The sequence below is a fragment of the Eptesicus fuscus genome, chromosome 11 (genome assembly GCF_027574615.1).
Source record: "Eptesicus fuscus isolate TK198812 chromosome 11, DD_ASM_mEF_20220401, whole genome shotgun sequence".
NCBI classification, from domain to species: Eukaryota; Metazoa; Chordata; class Mammalia; order Chiroptera; family Vespertilionidae; genus Eptesicus; species Eptesicus fuscus.
The window spans coordinates 29,028,219-29,054,239 of NC_072483.1; the positions used below are offsets into that span (position 1 = coordinate 29,028,219).

The window sequence follows — 26,021 nt, forward strand, 5'->3', positions numbered from 1 at the left end:
AGGATTAGGGCCCACCTTAACCTAGCATGACCTCATCTTAACTTGCTAATATCTTCAAAGACCTTATTTCCAAATAAGGTCACATTCACAGGTTCTAGGTGGACATAACTTTGGGGAACACTATTCAAGCCAATATATCCCCCCAAGTAAAGGTGGCTGTTATGCAATGGGCAAGTAGCAAAGTGATGTTAAGGGGGTTCCACAATGTCCACTATAGATGCTGGGCCTTCTGGCCCTTTGCTCTCTTCATTTACCTGGTTATAGTCAACAGCTTTATAGTTGAACTGGCATTTCAGATTTTATTTGCATATTCTGAGCTAGATCCCATACTGCCTAATCTCATTTTTTATTCTAAGGCCTATGTCCACTGACTTCAAAAAGTAATTTTGGGGAGAGGTCTGGCAAAGAGTCCTTAAATCCATATGCCAATCCAAGCATTATCAATAGAGTGAATAAGCAATATATCTCACCTAGGTAAATACTACTCTTTTTTCAAATGAATATAGCTGTGATTAATAAACCTTCATTCAAAATCTTCCCACATTTATATCCCTTTGTCATTATGTATATTCTCTATCAACAGATTGTAAAGTACAATTACTATTGGACTTTAGCACACTGGCCTATATTAGAAGGGCCATGGGTAAATTGGGATACAATTCTGGCTGCTGCTACAAAGGCCAAAAAAATAATAGCTCAAACAAAGACATTGATTTCTTTCTCATGTAAAAGCTGAAGCACAAGTAATCCAGGGGTCGCATGGCAATTCCATGGTCTTGAAGACATAGGCACTTTCTATTTTGTTGTTCTATCATTCTCAAGACAGGGTTTTCATCCCCTGGTATAAGATGGCTTTTGTTGCTCTCACTACTGTGGCTGCATTCTGTTCACATATCATTGGCTAGATCCTAAAATATATGGTCAACATAGCAGCAAGAATAGCTGGGAAATGTAGTCTTTATCTGGGCAGCCATGTGTAATCAGTTTATGGTTGTTCAAAGTTCTTATTGGTGTCTCATTTGTTTTGCTTTGTGCAGCCATGTGCTCATAAATTGTAAGAGTTGAGAGTTCTATTACAAAAGAAAGAAGGATAAAAGCATTATTAGGGAAGAGATAGCATCCTTGACAAAATCTACACACATTTGGAAGAAAGTAATGGCTATTTGCAAATGATTTGCATATCCCTAATAAAGTGTGATGTTTGTTCTAATATCAAAATACCTTTACACATCTTTAATATTGCTGTTTTGTGATTCATTTTCTTTAGAATCTATCTCATCTTACTAACCCTATTTATATAGTTGGCCTAAAAATAATCACTAACTGTCTATAGTGAAAAGGTTTCAAAGGAGAATGGTTGCAAACATGGAGGTCAACAGAAAACTATGTGGAAGGGAAATAATTACAATTTGGCGAGTGGCTATTTTACTAGAATGAGGATTTTAACTCCTTATATATGGTGACAAGTTACCCAATTACAACTAGTAAGAAGAAATGTTAAACTAGGGTATCAATACCAAAGTCTTACAAACTATAATGCATAGTGCAACCGTCAAGCAAGACTTCATGTAGCTTAAATCTGGTAGCTTAAAAGCAGGTTCTTCTGAAATGAGAAAAGGCATGTCAATTTTTTTATAAATGTTGAACAATAAGGTTGGGCAGAACTTTGCCAGAGCAAAACAAATTAAACAATAATGCAAAATTTAAAAAAGAATAAAATTGAAGGATTGGGAGTATGTTCAATTTATGGTTGTTCAAAGTTCTTATTGGTGCTGAAGTTCTCACAATTCTGACTTCTTACAGAACCTTATTATAAACTTTTATGGAGATAAGTGTACTGGATGGTCTCAGTGTACCCCTCAGATCCACTCTCCACCCTTCCACACCAGATCTGCACCCCTGGAGGCTGACTTGTATAGAGCACATCACTAAGCTTGCTTGCCCTCTGGTTTCTTGCAAAATCCCATCAATGAGAAGCTCCAACAGGATACTGGACACTGGAAGGTTGATGAAGTTGTATATATATTCCCCTGCTTTCCTCCATGCCACAATGCAGTTTGGCAGTGCCTGAGTTCCTCCATTGAAGGCCACAGCTCTTGTCACCTCGTTCTCTCCTAGAGATACAGCCATAGCTGCCTTTCCTGCTCTGGGGCTAGAGAGGGTCTAGCCAGGCCCTCTTATTGATTTAATTCTAACTGTACCGTTAGAAATAGTTCCTTCATTAAGTTGTCTTTGATTGTTCCTTTTGAGTGAGCCATCTGTTTGCAGGATACTGAGTGGTACCGAGAGGAAGAAATGACTCACTCACCAAACACCTAGTCCTACTAATCCAATGGCTAATAGGCCATTCTTGATTTTTAAATTCTCTTCTGTCTATGAATCCCTGTCTTCTAAACTTGGATCAAGGTTAGTCTCTTTCATAAACCATTTCTAAATCAGCCACATAGGTCTAGGTCCTAGAAACTGGCCACCACTTCCGGTTCATCACTCTGTTCATTACCTCACTTTTCTAAAAAATTGATTTGAAAGGAAGGGAGGAGGGATGGAGAGAGAAACGGAGAAACATCAATTTGTTGTTCCACTTATTTATACTTTCATTGGTTGCTTTTTGTATGTGCCCTGACCAGAGATTGTATCTGCATCCTTGGCATAGTGGGACGATGCTCTAACCAACTGAGCTACCTGGCCAGGGCCTACTTTTGATATATTTATAAGCTATTTGTAAGTTTTAACATCTCTTGTGTGAAGATGATTTTTTGGTCTACTTTCTGTATAAATTCTCTAAACACTTCTAGACTTTTATGTTTATTAAGCAATAGATATGCAATATTTCTTAGTTTCAGGAAGCAAATACCGCACTCGTTTAGGGTTTGAATTGGGAAGCAAGGTGAATATAGATAATTACCTCAAAATATGATCCCCAACCTACACTCTCACTATGAGCAACAAGTTTGAAAGACACACAATTTCTCCTCATCTCAGCACTTCTTAATGCTAGAGAGACTCAGGTCCAAGTCTCTTCAATATATGGTGCTGGGAAATTTGGTCAGACACGTGCAAAAAAAATGAAACTAGACCAACAACTTACACCATACACAATAATAAATTTAAAATGGATAAAGGACTTAAACGTAAGATGGGAAACGATAAAAATACTAGAGGAATCCACAGGCAGCAAAATCTCAGACATATGCCAAAGCAATATCTTCACTGATACAGCTCCTAGGTCAATGGAAACTAAAGAGAAAATAAATAAATGGGACCACATCAAAATAAAAAGCTTCTGCACAGCAAAAGAAACCATCAAGAAAACAAGAAAGCCCACTGCATGGGAGAACATATTTGCCAATGATATCTCCAATAAGGGTATAATCTCCAACATTTACAGGGAACTCATACAACTTAACAAAAGAAGACAAACAACCCAATCAGAAAATGGGCAACAGACCTAAATAGATTATTTTCAAAAGAAGACATAAGGAAGGGCAAGAGACATATGAAAACCTGCTCAAAGCCACTAATCATCCAAGAGATGCAAACCAAAATCACAATGAGGTACCATCTCACACCTGTTAGAATGGCTATCATCAACAAATCAACAAATGACAAGTGCTGGCGAGGATGAGGAGAAAAAGGAACCCTTGTGCACTGCTGGTGGGAATGCAGACTGGTGCAGCCACTGTGGGGAACAGTATGAAGTTTCCTCAAAAAACTATGCCGAAACCGGTTTGGCTCAGTGGATAGAGCGTCGGCCTGCAGACTAAAAGGTCCCAGGTTCGATTCCGGTCAAGGGCATGTACCTTGGTTGCGGGCACATCCCCAGTAGGGGTTGTGCAAGAGGCAGCTGATCGATGTTTCTCTATCATCGATGTTTCTAACTCTCTATCCCTCTCTCTTCCTCTCTGTGAAAAATCAATAAAATATATTTAAAAAAAAAACAAAACTAAAAATGGAACTTCAATTTGACCCAGTGATCCCACTTCAAGGAATATATCCCAAGAAACTAGAAACACCAATCAGAAAGGATATATGCACCCCTATGTTCATAGCAGCACAATTTACAATAGCTAAGATTTGAAATCAACCTAAGTGCCCATCAGCAGATAAGTGGATTAAAAAACTGTGTGTGGTACATCTACACAATGGAATACTACGCTGCTATAAAAAGAAAGGAACTCCTACCATTTGCAACAGCAAGGATGGAGCTGGAGAACATTATGCTAAGTGAAATAAGTAAGTCAGAGAAAGATAAATATCACATGATCTCACTCATTTGTGGATTATAATGAACAACATAAACCCTATGAACAAAAACAGATCCAGAGACAGAGAAGCATCGATCAGATGCTCAAACCTCAGAGGGAAGTAGGGGAGTTGGGGGTAAGGGGGAGAGATCAACCAAAGCATTTGTATGCATGCATATAAGCATAAGCAATGGACGCAGACAACAGTGGGTAAGGGTGAGGGCAGGATTGGGGGTGTGGATGGACATTGGGGGGATAAGGACACATTTGTAATAAATTAATCAATAAAGGAAAAATAGTTGTGTAAAATTGTCACTTAAGAGATTTTTCAATTAAGTGGTTAACTGTAAATCCACAAAATAAATGTATCTTAGAGTAAAAAAAAAGTCTGAGCAGAGAATAAAAAGGCAGAAGCACACTCTCAAGCAGACCAAGAGATTTTGAGTTAGAGGAACTGCTCTGAAATCCCCATCTTCTCTTTCCTTTTGTAGCCATCACGGAAGTAGCAGTTGCCAAAATGAAGTGTAATCCCTTTGTGACTTATAAGCAGAGCAAGAACCATAAAAGGCATTTTAATGCACCTTCCCACATTCGCATGAACATTATGTTTTTCCCTCTTTCTGAAGAGTTAAGACAGAATTACAATTTTTGATCCATGTCCATCCAAAAGGATGATGAAGTTCAAGTTGTGTGAGGACACTACAAAGGTCCGCAAATTGGTGACGTAGTCCAAGTTTACAGGGAAAAAATGTGTCATTTACATTGAACATATGCAGCAAGAGAAACCAATGACACAACAGCCCATGTGAGCATTCAGCCCAGAAAGGTGGTTGTCACTGGGTTAAAGCTGGACAAAGACTGCAAAAGAATCCTTGAATGTAAAGCCAAATCTCACCAAGGAGGAAAGAAAAAGGGCAAATATAAGGAAGAAACAACTGAGAAGATGTAAGAATGAAGCATCCTTCATTAAAAACTGCTAAAATGAAAGAAAAAAAAATCTCCTCGGCCCTATCCCTGTGGTCTACCAGCTGCCCCATTCTCCCAAAGAACAAACAGATGGAAAATTATTTCAAGTTCTTGTTTATTAATTTAGTATCAATTTGCACCAAAAGACTAAGATTATCAAAGATTTCCAGGAATAAAATGAGGGCCCTATCTTTATTAAAGAGTTCTCCTGCTTTGGTCAATTATAAACCAGTAGAGAGGGCCTCTCCTTTGCCCTTCTGCTGGCCATGTGAAGAAACCTGAACTTGGCTCTGCCTCTGTTCTTCCCCAAGTCTTGTTTCTTTGAAATGTGCACTATGTTTGCAAAATCACAGTGTTTTAAAAATAATCAAAAGAAGAAAGAAAGAAAGAAAGAGAGAAAGAAAGAAAGAAAGAGAGAGAAAGAAAGAAAGAAAGAAAGAAGAAAGAAAGAAAGAAAGAAAGAAAGAAAGAAAGAAAGAAAGAAAGAAAGAAAGAAAGAAAGAAAGAAAGAAAGAAAGAAAGAAGGGAGGGAGGGAGGGAGGGAGGGAGGGAGGGAGGGAGGGAGGGAGGGAGGGAGGGAGGAAGGAAGGAAGGAAGGAAGGAAGGAAGGAAGGAAGGAAGGAAGGAAGGAAGGAAGGAAGGGAGGGAGGAAGGAAGGAAGGGAGGGAGAAAGAAAGAAGTCATAGTACACTAAACACAAGAAAATATTCTTGGGAAGCATTTCTAAGTAGGTACTTGAGAGTTTTCAAAACAACATCAATAAAAGAAGTTAAATGAATGAGTTTTAAATATTGATATTTCAAGTGTGTTAGTAAATCAGAAGGCCTATTAAATATGACAATACCCTTCCTCGGATTGCGTAACAAATGTCTCTATCACATAAAAAGATATTCTAAAGTGTAAGTAATTTACATTTGGTGCCTCCTATTGATAAGAGTATTCCAATTGCCAGCAGCTCTCAACACACACAAAATAAGTGCCTTAGATTTCAATTTTTCATATTATTTGATATGAGGTTTCACTGTTTTTATTTCAAAAGTAATGTCTCAAAGAAAACGAAAATTTATATAAAACTTCTTTAGGATTTTAAAAGTATTTTATATGTTGGCTTTCTTTAGAGAACTTCTAGAAGAGAGGTAAAATATTGAGATTTAACCATGCCAGAAACACAGCAATAAAGTTAAATTTACTAAACCAAATCAGAATTTCAGTATCAATAGTTATTAATCTACATGTTCACAATCTTTCAATTTTCTGTTGTACATCTTTTATATTCATTGACATGCTGCTCAATATGTGTATTTTTGTTTTTTCTAACAGTTAGAAACATTGTATAACTTGTGATGTATGTCAAATGAGAACATTCTTTTTTGAGTAACAGAAGTGAATGGATGGTTCCTGTTCTGATACGTAAAGAGTTCTAAGTGATCATTTCCATATTCACAACATGAAAAATCCTGAAAAACATAAAATGCAATACCTCTTTTTAGATACATGACAGATTTGAGAAGACATGGCAAACCATAACCCCAAAACAAAAGACAGGTAAATATAGAGAGTTACCACTTAGCTGGAGGAGAAACAAATAGAGTCAGCAGCCTCTAGGAAAACATAAACTCTTAGAAATGAATTTTCTGGAGACACAGATTGAATAAGCTTGAGAGTCAAAAGCTTTAAGAAGTCCAATCCAAGGGAACTCCTTCAAATTTATTATTTCCTGTAGGAGTCCAAACAGGTTCTTACCATGAAACTAGAAAATATTGCCTCATGCTCCAGGCAGGAAATGGGGGAAACATTTTGATAAATCCTCAATGTACTCTGTTCTCTGTAACTTAGACCATCCCTCAAAGAAAAGGAATTCACCCAAATAGTATCTGGTTGTTGAAAAGAGCAGACAGCTCTCAGATGCTTTTGGTTTCTCTCTGACAAAACAAAACAAAATAAATAAATCTAAGAAGCTGCTCTGAACTTTATAGCACAGAGATTTTGTCCCACCCAAACATGACAGTTTTAATCATAACATAAAATAACATTTTCTCACACATATACCTTCTTTTCATCATATCAACATGGCTCTAATTTGAAAATATATATGCATCCTTATGTTTGTTGCAGCATTATTTACAATAGCCAAGATATAAAAGCAACCTAAGTACCCATCAATGGATGATTGGATAAAAAAGAAATGGTACATTGGAATATTACTTGGTCATAAAAAAGACTGAAATCTTACCACTTATGACAACATGGATGGACCTAAAGGGTGTTATGCTAAGTGAAATAAGTCAGACAGAGAAACACAAATACCGTGTGATTTCACTTCTATGAAAAATATAAAACACAAAATAAATGAATAAACAAAACAGAAACAAATTCATAGATGCAGAAACAAACTCATGGTTGCCAGATGGAAAGGGGTTGAGGGGGGGGGACTGGGTGAAAAAGGTGAAGGGATTAAGAAGTAAAAATTGGCAGTTACAAAATAATAACAAGGATGTAAAGTACAGCATAGGGAATATGGTTAATAATATTGTAATAACTAGCTGCAGTTCTCCAGAAATTAGCACTAAATGGTGCTACTATCCTTGCAAGATTTTAAAGATTTAAAGCTGTCTCTATCTAATCTAAGGTTGAGCACTATGTATAGAAAGCAAGCTGGCAGAAATTCAGCAACCAGAAATCTGTGTCTCTTAACAAAAGACATTTGGACAACTCCTCTAAAAGACAGCAAGATATTACGCAAAAAGTCAAACATTTGCTTCTTCATTTGCGAGGAAAAATTATTTTCTCTCATCAAACCCAATATGTGTTATTTTTAAAAATTACATGCCCATCACTAAATGGCTGAGTTCACCTACATATTTGCGTTAACATATCAAACAAAGAGAACAGGCTTGGCTGCAAAGTCAATGAAAGTCAAATAAAAAGCCAAACTAAACAGATGAGACACCATGCCCTGAAGATCAACAAGGAGAGCATTGTTAGGTGAGGAGGGCTTAGTAACTTTAGCAAGGAGGATTTGCTGTGCTCATCACAACACAAAGCTACTCATTTAAGCTACTTAAACACAAAAACACAAATCCAACTGCAAGACTGCTGGGTAGTTAATTTCATATATCTGCACTTTTTCTTTTTCCACACTGTATTAGAGTTAAACTCCATTGATCCTTACATGGATATTCCAGAGGTATTTTGGGAAATAATGATGGTAATGATAAATAGGTAATAAATTTCTTGCATTATTTTTTTAAATTTTTAAAAAATATTTTAAAATATAAATGCAAGATGTGATGGCAATTATGATGGCTGAGATTAAGATAATAATAAATACTTGTTTTAAAACAATCCTCATTCCATTATATCTGTCCTAAAATGATTCTACAGCCTTTGAATACTGGGCATTACTTTGTCTGGTGTAGAATACCACAGGGCCATAATATACCCATATTTGTCCTTCAAGAGATTTGTCAGAAGAAACTTGCATCCACTAAACCAGGGTTGGGGAACCTCCAGCCCATGGGCCATACAAGGCCCTCAAAATCATTTGGTCTGGCCCTGCCAAGGCATTAGGGGTGAGTTAATTAAATGTTTGACCAAACATAGCAGGCTAATTTTTAAATTGATAATTTTGAATAGCCCACGAATCCTATCTTATAAAAGAGTAATATGCAAATTGACCATACCTCCGCTACACCCACCAGCCACGCCCACCAGCCAATCAGGAACGAATATGCAAATAAACCCAACCAAGATGGCTGAGGCCACAGAGAGCAGGAGGGAGGCTTGGGTTTTCCCTGGCACTGGAGGAAGCCAAGCTTTCCGACTGCCCTGGCCAGCCCAGGCCTCCACCCAATGCTACAAAGTTTCAATTATAGAAGATAAATAAATCCCAACAAAAATGGCTGAAGCCACAGAGCTGGAGAGAGAAGGAGGCTTGAGTTGCCCCCAGAGGTGGAGGAAGCCAAGCTTTCCACCTTACCTGGCCTGCCTTGGTCTCCACTCAAGGCTACAAAGTTTCAATTATAGAAGATAATTAAATCCCAGATAGCAGGGCATCCGCTTGGGTTGCCGGGGGGCATGGCCAGCCTGCAAACCACCACAGGCTCCTCACCCAGGCCACCCCATGCCCCAAGGGAACCCCCACCCTGATCCGGGACACCCTTCAGGGCAAACCAGCTGGCCCCACCCATGCACCAGGCCTCTATCCTATCTAATCCTATCTAATAAAAGAATAATATGCAAATTGATCATCACTCCAACACACAAGATGGCTGCCTCCATGTGGTCAAAGATGACTGCCCCTATGTGGACAAAGATGGCCACCACAAGATGGCCAGAAGGGGAGGGCAGTTGGGAGGGACCAGGCCTGCAAGGGAGGGAAGTTGGGGGTGATCAAGTCTGCAGGGGAGGGCAGTTAGGGGAGATCAGGCCTGCAGGGGAGGGCAGTTAGGGGCAAACAGGCTGGCAGGGGAGCAGTTAGGCATCAATCAGGCTGGCAGGGGAGTGGTTAGGGGGTGATCAGGCTGGCAGGCAGAAGCGGTTAGGGGCAATCAGGAAGGCAGGCAGGCAAGCAGTTGGGAGCCAGCAGTCCTGGATTGTGAGAGGGATGTCTGACTGCCCATTTAGGCCCGATCCCGGTAGAATCGGGCTTAAACAGGCAGTTGGACATCCCTCGAGGGGTCCCAGATTGGAGAGGATGCAGGCTGGGCTGAGGGACACCCCCTGCCCCCTGTGCACGAATTTCGTGCAACAGGCCTCTAGTTATGTTATAAATATCCTAATGGCCATTGACAGAAAAAGGTTCCCCAGCCCTGCCTAAACTGAAAAGCAGAATTTCTTCTCCTCCACTGAGTCCATTAGGATTTTTCCTGCCTGTTATTGTAATTAGCAACCTCTAAGCATGCTGCCTAGAGGCCCAGAGTGGCTGGGGGGGTGGGGCCGCCTCCATCTTTGTCAGGTTAATTTGCATACTCACTCCTGATTGGCTGGTAGACATTGCGAAGTGGTGTCAATTTGCATATTTCTCTTTTATTAGTGTAGATATATATTCTCAAGTCACAGAAAGAAAATCTAGTCCTGGCCGATTTGGCTCAGTGGATAGAGCGTCAGCCTGTGGACTGAAGGGTCCCAGGTTCGAATCCCGTCAAGGTCATGTACCTTGTTTGCAGGCACATCCCCAGTAGGGGACGTGCAGGAAGCAGCTGATCGATGTTTCTAACTCTCTATCCCTCTCCCTTCCTCTCTGTGAAAAATCAATAAAATATATTATAAAAAAAAAAAAAGAAAGAAAATCCAAATGGCTTGTAAACATAAGTAGATGATCAAGTCCACTTGTAATAAGATAAACACATGTCAAAACTATACTGATATGTCACTTTTCAGATTGGAAATAGTCTAGGAGCTTGATAACATATTTTATTCTTTGAAGGAAAATAGGCCCTCTCTCACACATTAGGGAGATTAAATGGGTATGACTCTAATGGAAGGAATTTTGCAAGATTCATCAAAACCTCATATATCCATTGACTCACAATTGCACTTCTAGGAATTTTTCCTACAGATATACTTGCCCAAATGTGAAATGCTATCATCCATGCCAACATTACTTGACATAAAAAACTGGAAATATTTCACATGCCCATTAATAGGACACTGGTTTAAAAGTCATGGAACATATACAGAGGGCTTTAAAAAAAAGAGGACGCTCTCTAATTGATCATAAGATGTATTGCTAAATGGAAAAAAATAGGTCATATATGAAACAGTGTATACTGCATGCTACTTTTTGTAAAAAGAGAAGGAATAAGACTATCCTATCTAATAAAAGGGTAATATACAAATTAACTGTCACTCCATCACAAAGATGGCAGCGCCCATAGCCACAAGATGGTGGCACCCAATCCTCTCAGCCCCCACCGGAGTCCCCCAGTCCCGGGAGAAGGGTGGGGAGTGGCCGCTGAGACTGGGCAGTGTAAGCAGCCTGGCGGAATGCTTGCTTCATTGCCGTGGCGATGAGGCAAGCATTCTGTGCCCGGCCGTGAATGGGCCTCTGGGCCGCAGAGAGCCTCTGGGCAGCAGGCGTGGAGTGGCCAGGCCCTGCAGAGAGCTACTGGCGCATGGATTCATGCACAGGGCTACTAGTCTCTTTATACTTTCCTTTAAATGCATGAAGAAACTCTGCAAGAATAGATAAAAAAATAAGCCCAGCTGGTGTGGCTCAGTGGTTGAGTGTCAATCTATGAACCAGGAGGTCACGGTTCAATTCTCTATCTGGACATATGCCTGGATTTCGGGCTGGACCCCCAGTATGGGGAGTGCAGGAAGCAGCCAATCAATGATTCCCTCTCATCATTGATGTTTCCATCTCTCTCTCCCTCTCCCTTCCTCTCTGAAATCAATAAAAATATATTTTTAAAAAAGAAAAGAACCAATTATGGCTCTGTATATACGTTTGTGTGTCAGAGAGCTGTGTAGGTGGTAAACAGAGTGAGAATAAAACCTTTTTCTGTACACTTTTTTAAAAATTTTGAACTATATGAGTATATGACATTTTAGGGTAGAGGAGGGGTGAAGACTGTGCTTGCCAGGAAGAGCTGTTCCTTTACAGCAGTGGTTCTCAACCTTTCTAATGCCGCGACCCTTTAATACAGTTCTTCATGTTGTGGTGACCCCCGACCATAAAATTATTTTCGTTGCTACTTCATAACTGTAATTTTGCTACTGTTATGAATCGTAATGTGAATATCTGTGTTTTCCGATGGTCTTAGGCTCTACAGCAGAGCCTGTGGGTTGAGAACCGCTGCTGTAGAGCCTAAGACCATCGGAAAACACAGATATTCACATTACGATTCATAACAGTAGCAAAATTACAGTTATGAAGTAGCAACGAAAATAATTTTATGATCGGGGGTCACCACAACATGAGAAACTGTATTAAAGGGTCGTGGCATTAGAAAGGTTGAGAACCACTGCTTTACAGCCTTAGTCACAAGCAAACCATTGGCTGTTAGGGAGAGTGGGAAGTCAATAAAAACTATCTTCATTGCCAGAGGACTCTTTCTACTAAAAAGTACACCATTAAAGTCACACTTTGGAAAGAGAACCAACTAAAATACTTTTTTTTTAAACTTATTTGTGTTGCTTTACCTAAGAGAAAGGGAATTATGCCCAAATATAGTGTATCCTCAGGTCTTTCTCTTCTTTTCAATTCTTTTAAACATGAAGGGGAAAAAAATCATTGAGTATTTTCCTTGTCTTGGTTCATTCAGTGTCAGTGGCTTATAAACAACAGAAATTTAATTTCTCATAGTTTATTTCCCATGGTCTGTAGAGAGCCCGCTTCCAGTTCTCATTGTACTCTCACATGATTGAAGGGTTAGGCATATCTCCGGAACCTCTTCTATTAAAGCGCTAATCCTGTACATGAGGGCTCCACCCTCATAATTTAATTAATCCCATTCATGACGGCTCAGCCCTCATAATTTAAGTGCCTCCCAAAACCCTACCTTCTAAAACTATCATCCTTAGGGGTTTGAATGTCAACATATGAATTTTGGAGGGACACATTTATTCAGACCATAGCATTCCTCCTAACATACTTTATAGTTTTAAAATACGATTTTGTAAGCTGAATGTTTCTCTACTTTTGTTGATTTTGCCATTAAACTTGGAAACTCCTCTATTATGTCTACAGAATTTTAAAGTTTTCTGATCTAGATGAACACACTGTTTTAGTACAATTCTGTCAAATGTAAAGTGGGAGGGTTATCTTTCAAACTAAGTTTATGGGAGTTTTTTTTATGTAAACCTCACCTTTTATTTGTTACCTATGAGTTCACACTCTGTTTTCAGACTAATATTTTACTAGCTTGCAAGGACATTTCTCTGTCTGCTCTAGGATATTAGCAAACCACCTAATACAACTCCCTCTGAGTCTAACAATATGTCCTAAATTATTCTATCCAGATCATCAATAAAGATATGACAAAACCTATGCTCATTGTAGGTTTCCATGAATTATCTTTTGATTCACCTGGTCTAGAAACACAGCGAGGGCTAACTACTCTTCATTTGTAACTTTCTCAAATTGTTCAATTACCTAGAAGTGGTATAAACCAGGCTCTACCACTAAACTGATGTGATTAAAGAAAAGTTAGCTCCAATAATCTAAAATTCCCTTCAGCCATTGTTTCAAAGGAGAATTTATAGGACACTTTGCATTGCAACTTGACTTATATGGTAAAGATATTAAATTGATACTCCAGGAATTAACAGATTGCATTCAGTTTCTTTGTTTTTCTCTTCCCTACCCTCCCCCACTTGCTCAGGAAGTGTTTTTAGTTTGGTCTTAGGACTGAATTAAAAAAAAAACACACAACAGATTAGTCCTGGGGGATAATAACCCTTGAGAAAGTAATGCTAATACAATATCGTGACTATATTTCTTTTTATCACATAAATAGACTGTGATAATTGTAGAAATTGAGTTACAGATATCTGAGAGCTCAATATAATTTTCCTCTACTTTTGTATATTTTGAACATATTTTCATAACAAAAATTTAAATAAATAAACATTCTCAATCTCTTTTATTGTGGTGCACCTTTTTTTCTTTTTTATTGAACTTATTGGGGTGACATCCTACCTAATAAAATGGTAATATGTAAATTACCATCACTCCGCTATGCCCACGATTGGGCCAGAGGGAGGTGCAGGGGGCGGGACTCGGGGTGGTTGGGGTAGCCTATTGGGCCGCAGGACGCTGAGCTCGCGGCGGCGCGAGCTCAGCGTCTGCGCCATGGCTGTGCTGCGGAACAGAAGGGGCCTCTGGGGCAGCGAGCCCACGTCCTGCCGCGGACCATCAAAAGCGGGGGAGCTGGGTGCCTGTCCACTCCGGCACCAGGCCTTTCGGAAGCCTCCGCCACGCCGAAGGCTTCTGAAAGGCCTGGTGCACCAGAGGACAGGCACCCAGCTCCACTGCGATCAAAAGCGAAAGCGTGTAGGGGACCCTACAGGTGCATGATTCAATCATGCACTGGGCCTCTAGTTGGTCAATAAAATTATATAGATTTCATGTGTACAATTCTATAATACATCATGTATATGTTGAATTGTATGTTCACCACCAAATGTCATAATTATCTATAGTTACTCACTGGGTTAAAAAGGGTATACTATACTAGAGGCCCAGTGCACAAAATTTGTGCACTGGAGGGGGGTCCCTCAGCCTGGCCTGCACCCTCTTGCAGTTCGGGAGCCCTCGGGGGATGTCTGACTGCCAGATTAGCCTGCTCCCCTTGGGTTTGGACTCAATGAGAAAACAGCAAATGAAAGAACTGAGATAACTAAGGAGAAATTATTTACTCTTCTGAGGCTGTACTGAGCTAATGAAACAATATACACCACGAGTGAGGCCACGCGCCCCTGGGTCTGGGAGAGGCCACGCACCCCTGGGTCCGGGTGAGGCCATGTGTCCCTGGATCCGGGTGAGGCCTCGCGCACCTAGGTCCAGGTGAGGCCACGCGCCCCTGGGTCCGGGTGAGGCCATGTGTCCCTGGATCCGGGTGAGGCCTCGCGCACCTAGGTCCGGGTGAGGCCACGCGCCCCCGGGTCCGGGTGAGGCCATGTGTCCCTGGATCCGGGTGAGGCCTCGTGCACCTAGGTCCGGGTGAGGCCATGCGCCCCTGGGTCTGGGAGAGGCCACGCGCCCCCGGGTCCGGGTGAGGCCATGTGTCCCTGGATCCGGGTGAGGCCTCGCGCACCTAGGTCCGGGTGAGGCCACGCGCCCCTGGGTCCGGGTGAGGCCATGTGTCCCTGGATCCGGGTGAGGCCTCGCGCACCTAGGTCCGGGTGAGGCCACGCGCCCCCGGGTCCGGGTGAGGCCATGTGTCCCTGGATCCGGGTGAGGCCTCGCGCACCTAGGTCCGGGTGAGGCCATGCGCCCCTGGGTCTGGGAGAGGCCACGCGCCCCCGGGTCCGGGTGAGGCCATGTGTCCCTGGATCCGGGTGAGGCCTCGCGCACCTAGGTCCGGGTGAGGCCACGCGCCCCCGGGTCCGGGTGAGGCCATGTATCCCTGGATCCGGGTGAGGCCTCGCGCACCTAGGTCCGGGTGAGGCCACGCGCCCCCGGGTCCGGGTGAGGCCATGTGTCCCTGGATCTGGGTGAGGCCTCGCGCACCTAGGTCCGGGTGAGGCCATTCGCCCCTGGGTCTGGGAGAGGCCACGCGCCCCTGGGTCCGGGTGAGGCCACGCGCCCCTGGACCCGGGTGAGGCTGGGTGTGGGTCCGGGTGAGGCCACGCGCCCCTGGGTCTGGGAGAGGCCACGCGCCCCCGGATCCGGGTGAGGCCATGTGTCCCTGGATCCGGGAGAGGACTCGCGCACCTAGGTCCGGGTGAGGCCACGTGCCCCTGGGTCTGGGAGAGGCCACGCGCCCCTGGGTCCGGGTGAGGCCACGCGCCCCTGGACCCGGGTGAGGCTGGGTGTGGGTCCGGGTGAGGCCACGCGCACCTAGGTCCGGGAGAGGCCACGCGCCCCCGGATCCGGGTGAGGCCATGTGTCCCTGGATCCGGGTGAGGCCTCGCGCACCTAGGTCCGGGTGAGGCCACGCGCCCCCGGGTCCGGGTGAGGCCATGTATCCCTGGATCCGGGTGAGGCCTCGCGCACCTAGGTCCGGGTGAGGCCACGCGCCCCCGGGTCCGGGTGAGGCCATGTGTCCCTGGATCTGGGTGAGGCCTCGCGCACCTAGGTCCGGGTGAGGCCATTCGCCCCTGGGTCTGGGAGAGGCCACGCGCCCCTGGGTCCGGGTGAGGCCACGCGCCCCTGGACCCGGGTGAGGCTGGGTGTGGGTCCGGGTGAGGCCACGCGCCCCTGGGTCTGGGAGAGGCCACGCGCCCCCGGATCCGGGTGAGGCCATGTGTCCCTGGATCCGGGAGAGGACTCGTGCACCTAGGTCCGGGTGAGGCCACGTGCCCCTGGGTCTGGGAGAGGCCACGCGCCCCTGGGTCCAGGTGAGGCCACGCGCCCCTGGACCCGGCTGAGGCTGGGTCCCTGGGCCCGGGTGAGGCCACGCGCCCCTGGGTCCAGGTGAGGCCTTGTGCCCCTGGATCTGGGTGAGGCCACACACCCCTGGGTCCGGGTGAGGCCATGCTCCTCTGGCTCCGGGTGAAGCCGGATCCCGGGTCCGGGTGAGACCGTGTGCCCGTGGATCCAGGTGAGGCTGGGTCCCGGGCCCGGGTGAGGCCACACGCCCCTGGGTCTGGGTGAAGCTGGATCCCGGGTCCGGGTGAGGCCATGTGCCCCTGGATCCGGGTGAGGCTGGGTCCCGGGCCCGGGTGAGGCCATGCACCCCTGGGTCTGGGAGAGGCCACGCGCCCTGGGTCCGGGTGAGGCCACGCAACCCTGGGACCGGGTGAGGCCACGCGCCCCTGGGTCCGGGTGAAGCTAGGTCCCTGGTCCGGGTGAGGCCGTGCGCACCTAGGTCCGGGTGAGGCCACGCGCCCCTGGGTCTGGGTGTAGCTGTGCCCCTGGGTCTGGCCGAGACCAATCCAGAGGGAGTCGGACCTCCGTTACCACCATTTGTCCACCATCCAGAGCTGAGGGGTCAGTGCTGACATGTACACATAAGGAACTGGTGGACATTGAAATTGGGTCTCAAAAGAACTGTTGGTCCAGAAAGAAACTCACTACAGACTGATTCATTTGCCTGTCAGCATAACTATTATTGCTCGTCTCACATTCAGTTCTTATAAGTATATCTCTAGTGACACATGATCTCGCTCATCTAGGGGAAATGATGAACAACATAGACTGATGAACAAGAACAGAACCAGAAACCAGGAGGCATAGATCGGACTATCAGGCCTCAGAGGGAGGATAGGGGAGGGTGGGGGGAGGGGGGAGAGATCAACCAAAGGACTTGTGTGCATGCATATGAGCCTATTCAATGGTTAAGTTCAACGGGGGGTTGGGGCATCCGTGGGGAGGGGTGTGGGATGGGAATGGGGGGATGAGGACAAATATGTGACACCTTAATCAATAAAGAAATTTAAAAAAAAAATGAAGAACATAATATTGAAAAAAAAAAAAAAAGAAACAGTATACACCAGTAACTCACCTTATCTATCTATAGCTTACTCCTGAAGTTACCCAAAGGGTAGTAATATTAGTTGTGGGATTGAAAAGATTGTGTATACTGTATTTTGGTGGATATAATAGGGAAAATGGTGTCTAGCTGTAGAGAGATATTTGAAGGAAAAATCTCACCACCATCACCCCACCACCACGACCACCTTAAATACTTACATGGTTGAGAAGATAAATTTTTTGCTCAAGATGAGGAACAGAGAAAATCCAACTAAAGTTGCTTTTGCTGTTTGGGCTCTGAGAGTGGTGTTTCATCAGCCATTTAAAACTTAATTGCAAAAGCATAAATAAAATTCCCAAGCCCCTTATTCTCTTTATAAATTATACTTTCTCACTTATGTGCTATTCTTCATTTGCCTGAAAAGAAAATTAAGGCTTCCTAATAGTTATCCACAAATACATAACAGCTTTGTGGGTCCTACTTTATTTATTATCTCATTTGTGATTTCAGTATTTATGTTTAGAATAAACTTATTAAACTAGCCAAAGATGCAAACTTAGTTGGCATGCCTATTACTTAGGAAAACATGATTGAATTGAAAGTCATCGTCACAAATTTAATGACCTTTAATGGGGACAAATGCAGATTAAATCACCTAAATAAAAGAAACAGATGTTAGAAATTTACATAAACATTGTAGAATATTATCTAGTGATTATGATATATCAGAAGCAATAAACAACAAAGCTTTTATAGTGATCACTGACCAGGTCTTAATTAGAGTATTGTTTTCTAGGTAAAACCAACTAGTATAGATGAAATGATAAGACTAACATATTTTCTGATAGGAAGAATTTCAGCCAATATGAGAATGTTTAGCAAATGACAGAAGAGATGCCTAAATTAAGTATGGGAAAGACCACTAATATAAGAACAGGTTTTAATGTTCCTCAAATATTTAGAAAGGAATCATAGATTGTGATCAATCATTCTACATTTGAGTAGAAGACAGGGAAAAAGCACGCTGCAGAAATAAAGACTTAGAGTTATAATCATGGGAAGACTTCCTTATCACAAAAAGTATGTGATATTGAAATGAGTGAGCATTGTGAAATCTCATCAAAAGATGTTTAAGTTGGATATTTAAGTTGTATCTCATGGAGAGACTCAAAGGAGGAAGTTCAAAATTCTGTCTATTCCTAGAATCCTGTGATTACCTATGGAATCAAGGATTAATATCATCTTTTAAGAATTATTTAATAGAAAGCTAAAACCTTGAGTATCCATCTAATTTTGATAAGTTGGCGACTAGCAATATACTACAGAAACACATAATAATCCAAGAGTAAGACACAAAGTATCAACCTTCACTCTACTATTCACAAATTCTGACTCTAAATCTAAGTGTTTTTATGTGGAAAATATAGCATTTGACTTTACCTTCAAGAGTTGTATAGATGATAAGAAAATAAATGTGAAAGCCGTTTAAGACCTATAGAGTATTGCCAACATATATGCCTCTGTTGTTAGTAGTAACAAATCATACCTATGTCTCAATGATACATATATAAATCTTTTAACTACAAATATGAGACCTTTCACTTCTTGCATAAAACTATTTACTTCTGTTAAATTTTTTATGAATATACGTTCATACAATAAAGTTCATAAGGTGTATTGCTCAAAGGATTTTAGTAAATAATCATCATTCAGGTCAAGGTATAGAACATTACCAACATACTAGAATATTCCCTCATGCCCCATCCCAGTTAACCATCACAAAGACAACTACTATATTCTGACTTTCATCACTAGAGATTAATTTTAATTATTTTGGAAGTTCACATAAATGAAATCATACAATATGTACTCCGATTTTGGCTACTTTGGCTAACATTATTTCTGTGAGATTCATCAATGTGATTGCATGAAGCAGTTGTTCATTATTTGTAATGTTATATACTATTTTGCTTTAAGAAAATGCTAAAACAGAAGCATTTCTGGAATGGCAGAGTAAGGATATCTGAAAATATCCTCTTTTATAAAAGCAATGAGATCACTGGTAAAAATGGTTAAAATCAACTTCTCAGAACTCTCGAAATAAGCCAAAGACTACAGCAATCTTAAGATCATTTATTTTTTAAAAAAACCCTGATATTTGTTTTTTAAAAATGAGCTCCCTGGGATTTTAGCTTTCCCTATTCTGATTGCACTCTTTCCAGATTCATAGTAGCCTTGAAAATCAGCAGCCTCACATCATAGAAGCTGTAAAAACCACCCTAGTAGATACTGAACAGGACAGAATGGGTTTGGAGCTCCCCAAAGTCCTTAGTCAATTGTTGCTATTTGACCTAGCTGGCAACTCCCTGGAAAAGCCCCACTCACAAGACTTGTATTTATTTTTCCTGCTCTGGAATTTACTCAGTGAGGAGAGCTCTATTCCCAAGGCATTGTCAAAAACATTCAGTGGCAATTACCTAACATCACAGCAATCTAAGGCAATCTACCATTTGAAACAAATTAAGAAGCTTGCCAAAAAAAGCCTAAAAGAAAAATCTGGAAAATGGGACATCCACAGTGGACTTTGAAAAGTTCCAACATATTCCTGGGGATCTAGATGGCCACATGCATGTGCAGGACCTTGTGCATGCCCCAGAAAGACCACGGAAGGCCCTATTCTCTGGCTTCTAGCATATCCAAGGCCCTGTGCAAACAGGATCTGAAGGCTAAGGCAGACGTATAAAATGCCAGAGCATTGAAGACATGCCCCAACACAAACACACAAAGATCCTCTTTCATGTTTGCAAAATTTTGAACATTTATTGTTTTAGGGCATTTAAAGAAATCTTCCTGCAATTATTAGCTAACCACTTAGATAACCAAGGAGAGACTTCCATAGCCATACATGACAGAACTAGAGGCCTAGTGCTCGAAATTCGTGCATGTGTGTGGGGGGGGGAGAGTGGTCCCCTCAGCCCAGCTTGAAACCTCTCCAATCCGGGACCCCTTGGGGGATGTCCTACTGCCGATTTAGGCCCAGCAATTGGACATCCCTCTCATAATCCTGGACCGCTAGCTCCTAATCGCTCACCTGCCTGCCTGCCTGGTTGCCCCTAACTGTCCCCCCCCCCCTTGCTGGCCTGATTGCCTCTAACTGCCCCCACCCCCACTGGCCTGGTCACCCTCAACTGCCCCCCTCTGCCAGCCTGGTCGCTCCTAACTGCCACCCCATGCCAGCCTGCTTGCCCCCAACTGCCCCCCCCCTGCTGGCCTGGTAGCCCCCAACTGCCCCTCCTGCCAGCCAGGTCACCCCACGCAGCCTGCTTGTTTAGTCATTTGGTCGTCCCTCACTAACCCCCCTGCCGGCCTGGTCGTAGGCAGCCATCTTGTGAGGGTGTGATGGTCAATTTGCATATTACCTCTTTATTATATAGGATTATTTCTCAAAAGTCTAATTTTACAGAATTAGTCCTCAAAATACCATGTTAGGCCACAAACTGCAATAAATTTAAAAGAATTTAAATTATACAACATGTTTTCTAGCCACAATAGAATAAAATAAAAAATCAATTAAAACTTTTGAGAAATTTACGAATATGTGGAAATGAAACAACATACCCCTAAATAACAAGTAGATAAAAAAAAAATCACAAGGAAAATAAGAATATATTTTAAGGTGAATGAAAATGAAAACACAACATGCTAAAACATATAGCATGCAGTGAAAGCAGTGCTCAGAGAAAAATTTATAGTTATAAATGCCCATATTAAAAAAGAAGAAAGATCTCAAATGAATAAGCTAAGCTTCCACCTTAAGAAACTAGAAAAAGAAGAACAATCTTAATGCAAATAAAGCAGGAAGGAAATAAAAAAGATTAGAAAGGAAATAAATAAAATGGAGTGCATCCTGGCCAGGTGACTCAGTTGGTTGGAGCATCATCCCATACACCAAAAAGGTGGTGGGTTCCGTTCCAGGTCAGGGCACATGTGGGTTTGATCCCCTGTCAGGGTGCCTCCACTAGGCAACTGATTGATGTTTCTTTCTCACATTGAAGTCTCTCTCTCTCTCTCTCTAAAAATCAATAAAACATATCCTCGGGTTAGGATTAAGATAGATAGATGATAGATAGATAGATAGATAGATAGATAGATAGATAGATAGATAAAATAGTGTCCAGACAAATTGAGAAAAGCAACAAAACCAAAGGTTGATTCTTTGAAAATATCAAGAAAATTGGCAATCCTTTAACCACTGCTAAAAAATAAAAATTATTAATTAAAGAAAAGAATTGGGAAACAAGCCTAAAATTACTAAAATTAGAAATGAACAATAGGCCATCAAGCTATTCTGTCAAAGCCAAAAGTGGAAGTTGAACCATTTACTTTTAATTTGTACAAATGAAAAGGATTATAAAGGAATCCTATGAACACTGTATGGCAACAAATTAGATAATCAAGTTGAAATGGGTGAATTACCAGGAAAACACAAACTACAGAAATTTTTACTTATGTAATTTCTTTCTTTACATATTTTAAAATTATATTAGTAGGTACATTTAAATTTAAGTTTATAATCCTGTTGATTCCTTTACGATTATGAAACACTATGTTTTTCTCTAGTAGTAATACTTTTTGCCTTAGTGTTTGTTTTGCCTGATATGTATATAGCTGCAACATTTTCTTTGGTTATCATTTCATGTTATATTTTTCATACTATTACTTTCAGCCTTCAGGAGTCCTTATATTTAAGATATCCTATCTAATAAAGAGAGAATATGCTAATTGACTGTCACACCCTCACAAAAGATGGTGGCGCCCACAGCCAATAAGGAGGGAATATGCTCACTGATTGCCATGCCCTCAAAGATGGTGGTGCCCACAGCCACAAGATGACAGTGCCCAGTCCCCTCAGCCCCACTGGGGCAGCAGGCACATGGCACAGCTGGGCCTGCCCCCAGGCGGGTCCGGCCACTCTGCCCACCTGCCTCCAGAGTCCCCCAGTCCCCTCAGCCCCCTTTCCCCCCAGGGCTGGCCCAAGATGCAGGCAAGCCTCGGATGGCAGCTGCCCAGCATCCCAGGGCCAGCCTGAGAAATGACCAAACAACTGAACAAGCAGGCTGTGTGGGGTGACCAGGCCGGCAGGGGGGTTAGTGAGGGACGACCAAATGACTGGAACAAGCAGGCTGTGTGGAGCAACCAGGGTGCCAGGGGGGGCAGTTAGGGGCAACCAGGCAGGCAGGTGAGTGATTAGGAGCCAGTGGTCCAGGATTGTGAGAGGGATGTCCGACTGCTGGTCTATACTGGCAGTCGGACATCCCCCGAGGGGTCCTGGGTTGGAGAAGGTGCAGGCTGGGCTGAGGGGACCCTCGCCCCCGTGCATGAATTTTGTGCACCGAGCCTCTAGTACAGTGATGGGCAACCTTTTGAGCTTGGTGTGTCAAACTTCGCCAAAAAACTGAGCATAACTCGGGTAGTGTGTCACTTTGAGGAAAAAACATTATTTCGCAAATGTTTCATCCTCAGGAGCAGCAAATGTTTCATCCTCGGCATGCGGCCGCCTCAGCGGCCGCGTGTCATCAAAAATAGCTACGCATGTCAGTGCTGACACACGTGTCATAAGTTTGCCATCACTGCTCTAGTATCTTTTATGAGCAGCATGTACTTGGGTGTTTCTGTTCACTTTAACCATCCTTGTGATTTAATTGGAGTATTAATCACACTAATTAAGTGTAATTATTGATACATTTAGATTTAAATCTACCTTCTTACTATATGTTTCCTATTGTACTATATATTTTTTGTTTCTATATTTTCTTTTGGGATAATCAAGTGTTTATTATTCTATTTGTCCCATTTATGAGAGTTAGTGATATATTTATTATTACTATATATTATTGATTAAACTAAAATAAGTAATTCCAATATTCATCTTTTGCTTATTACAATCTACCTTAAGTTATCCACCTTTTGTGTTGTCATATATTTTTAATCCTACATCTATTTAAATACCCTACAATGCATTACTACTACTGGTTGTATTTAGGTTTACTCATTTATTCTTCCCTATGTACTGAATTTTTTCTTGCAGTACCATAACCTGAAAATAAAAAAAAAGCCCTTTACACTTTCTTTTAGTGTAAGTCTGCTAGCAACAGATTGTTTCTTCCTTTGTTTGTCCATACATTCCTTTACATTCCTTTCTGATGGCTATTTTTGTGAGTATAGAATTCTTGGTTGTGTACTTTTAGAATTTTAAAGATGTCATTCCATTGTCTCCTGTATTCCATAGTTTCCATTGAAAAGTCAGCATTAAGTCTTATTTTTGCTCCTTTGAAAATAATGTATTTTTTTTTCTCTTTGACTACTCTCAATATTTTATTTTTATCATTGTTTTCCAGACATTTGAATATGATGCACTGGTTGTAGTTTTCCTTGTATTTATCCTTCATGTGATTGGTGAAGCTTCTTGAATTCATGACTTGCTGTCTCTCATAAGTTTTGTAAAATTAGTTGCCAATATAATTTAAAATACTGATTTTGTTCCCTTCTGGGACTTCTATTACAAGTATATCAGACTTTTAAACTCTGTTTCACATTGCTTTTATTCTCTCTTCTGTATTTTCCCTCCCTTTTTTTTTTTATTAAATTTGAATATTTTCTACATCCTTCTCTCTTAGATCACTATTCTTCTCTCTGTGCCTAATTTATTACAGTCCTGTCTTTTAATTTCTTTAGTTCTTGTAACTTTTATATCTAGCATTTTCATTTGCTTCTGTTTTTTTATATACTTGGTAATTTTTTAATTGGACACTGAACATCTTGTGTGAAAAATTGCAAAGAATCTACATGAAGTTATGTTTTTCCAGAAAGGGTTTAAAATGCTCTAGTCATATATGGAATGAAAACATTACTCTAGTCAATGCAGAATTTTAGACTTTATTATCCTCATCAACTTCTATTTATTTCTGCTAAAGCATAGCCTTTAATTTTTAAGGAGTAGCCTTCTTGGGTTCTCCTCTGAAATCCTGAGGTGTTTATTTGTGTTTTCCTCTGAAATCTTGAAGTGTTTATGTGGGCTCTCATACCTTGATGGTATCTAAATTTTCATCACTGTCTCCCAAGATCTCTAAGACTGCCAACATTTCTGCTCATCATCTAAGCTGTTCCTTTATACTTAGTTTCTCTGCATTTTACCCTGCAACGGTTTATGAGTCAGCACATGCCTTGAGGGGAAATTGCACAGGCGTTTAGGCTCACTCCACTCAATTCCTGGATATTAGTCTCTCAAGTACTAATCACCTTGGTAGACTCAAACTCCAACACCTGTTTCTTAACCCAGTGAGACTGCCATAAATTCTGGCTGACATTTGCTTCTTGGCCTCTATTACCTATGACATGAATCTATAAACACACATGTGAAAACCTCAGGTGAATGTGTGGTTAATTTATTACATCTTTCTCTTCTCTGGGATCTTGGTCCCTCCAGTACGGGCTTCCTTAATTCCCCTCTAATAACTTTAAATAATTGATTATATTATTTTAAAATAGCTGTTCTCAACAGGAGAGTTAACGTAATACAAGCTATTCTGTCATAGCCAGAATGGAGTTAAACCATTTACTTTTTATTTGCAATTTTCCTTAATTTCTACTTTCAATATAGTCTTCTCATTTGTGGTTCCTTAAAACTGCAGAGTTAAAATTGAGTCAGAAAAATTATGTACCTGGGTGGATTTAAAATAAGAAAAATGATTCAGGAAAGCGTCTATTCAAACACTAAATAAAATTTGTATGATTGCTATTTTTCTATGATTAGCATAAAAAACAAAGGGAAAATGGATTTCTGAGTTATGTAGATGTTGGTTTAATAATGCAGAATCAACATTCTGTGTATCCCAGATATAATATCACTATTGAAAAAGAAAATCAAAACATTGGTTTTATAAGTATAAAAGTTAGTGTCTTTTTGTAACATATATTTTGTATTATTATTATTTGAATTTATAACATATATTTCCTTTTTACAAAAAGGCAAGTTTATAAGTTTGATGTGGACTTTCTTTCCTTCCTTCCTTCCTTCCTTCCTTCCTTCCTTCCTTCCTTCCTTCCTTCCTTTCTTTCTTTCTTTCTTTCTTTCTTTCTTTCTTTCTTTCTTCTTTCAGTGAAAGCAGGTCTTTTTAGTATGTTGTATAGATCTTCTGGATGGGACATGCTCCATTTAGAGCTGTGTTTCCTGCTTGGAGGGACAATTAATATGCTTACTACTTGAGAAATAGCATGGTTCATTGGACCAAGCTTTGAGTCAGTAGTTTGGAGTTATAATCCTACTTCTGTTACTGATTCAATTTGTGCCCCTGGGCCAGCCATTTAACTTTTGTATTTATTCACCTGAAAAATGGTATAAAATTATCACTTATTTGCAAGGGTAGCTAGTAATAACTGATTTTGAATATAAATGCATATAATATATTTGACCAGTTAAAATTACTACAAACATTGCTACAATTCAGTTTCTTCCAAAACCTCAGTACTGCTTTGATTAAAATTCTTCTGATCTAACTTAAAATGAAGCACAATAAAATGCAGTTAAGTGTTTTGTTTAATTTGCATGCTTAAACAGGTGGGACAATCCAGTGTAGTTAAGCCTAAGAAAACAAAAAATGTTTAAAAATAGAGAGAACAATAATCTTTCTTTCCCCCACAGTTTTTTGTAATTGTAAAAAGTATTATG

The 26,021-nt window shown here is 41.4% G+C and overlaps 1 pseudogene; it reads left to right on the forward strand.

Annotated features, from left to right (window-relative positions):
* The first annotated feature begins 4,725 nt into the window (after positions 1 to 4,725).
* On the forward strand, positions 4,726 to 5,193 carry LOC114230413 (60S ribosomal protein L26-like; annotated as a pseudogene).
* The last annotated feature ends 20,828 nt before the right edge of the window (positions 5,194 to 26,021 follow it).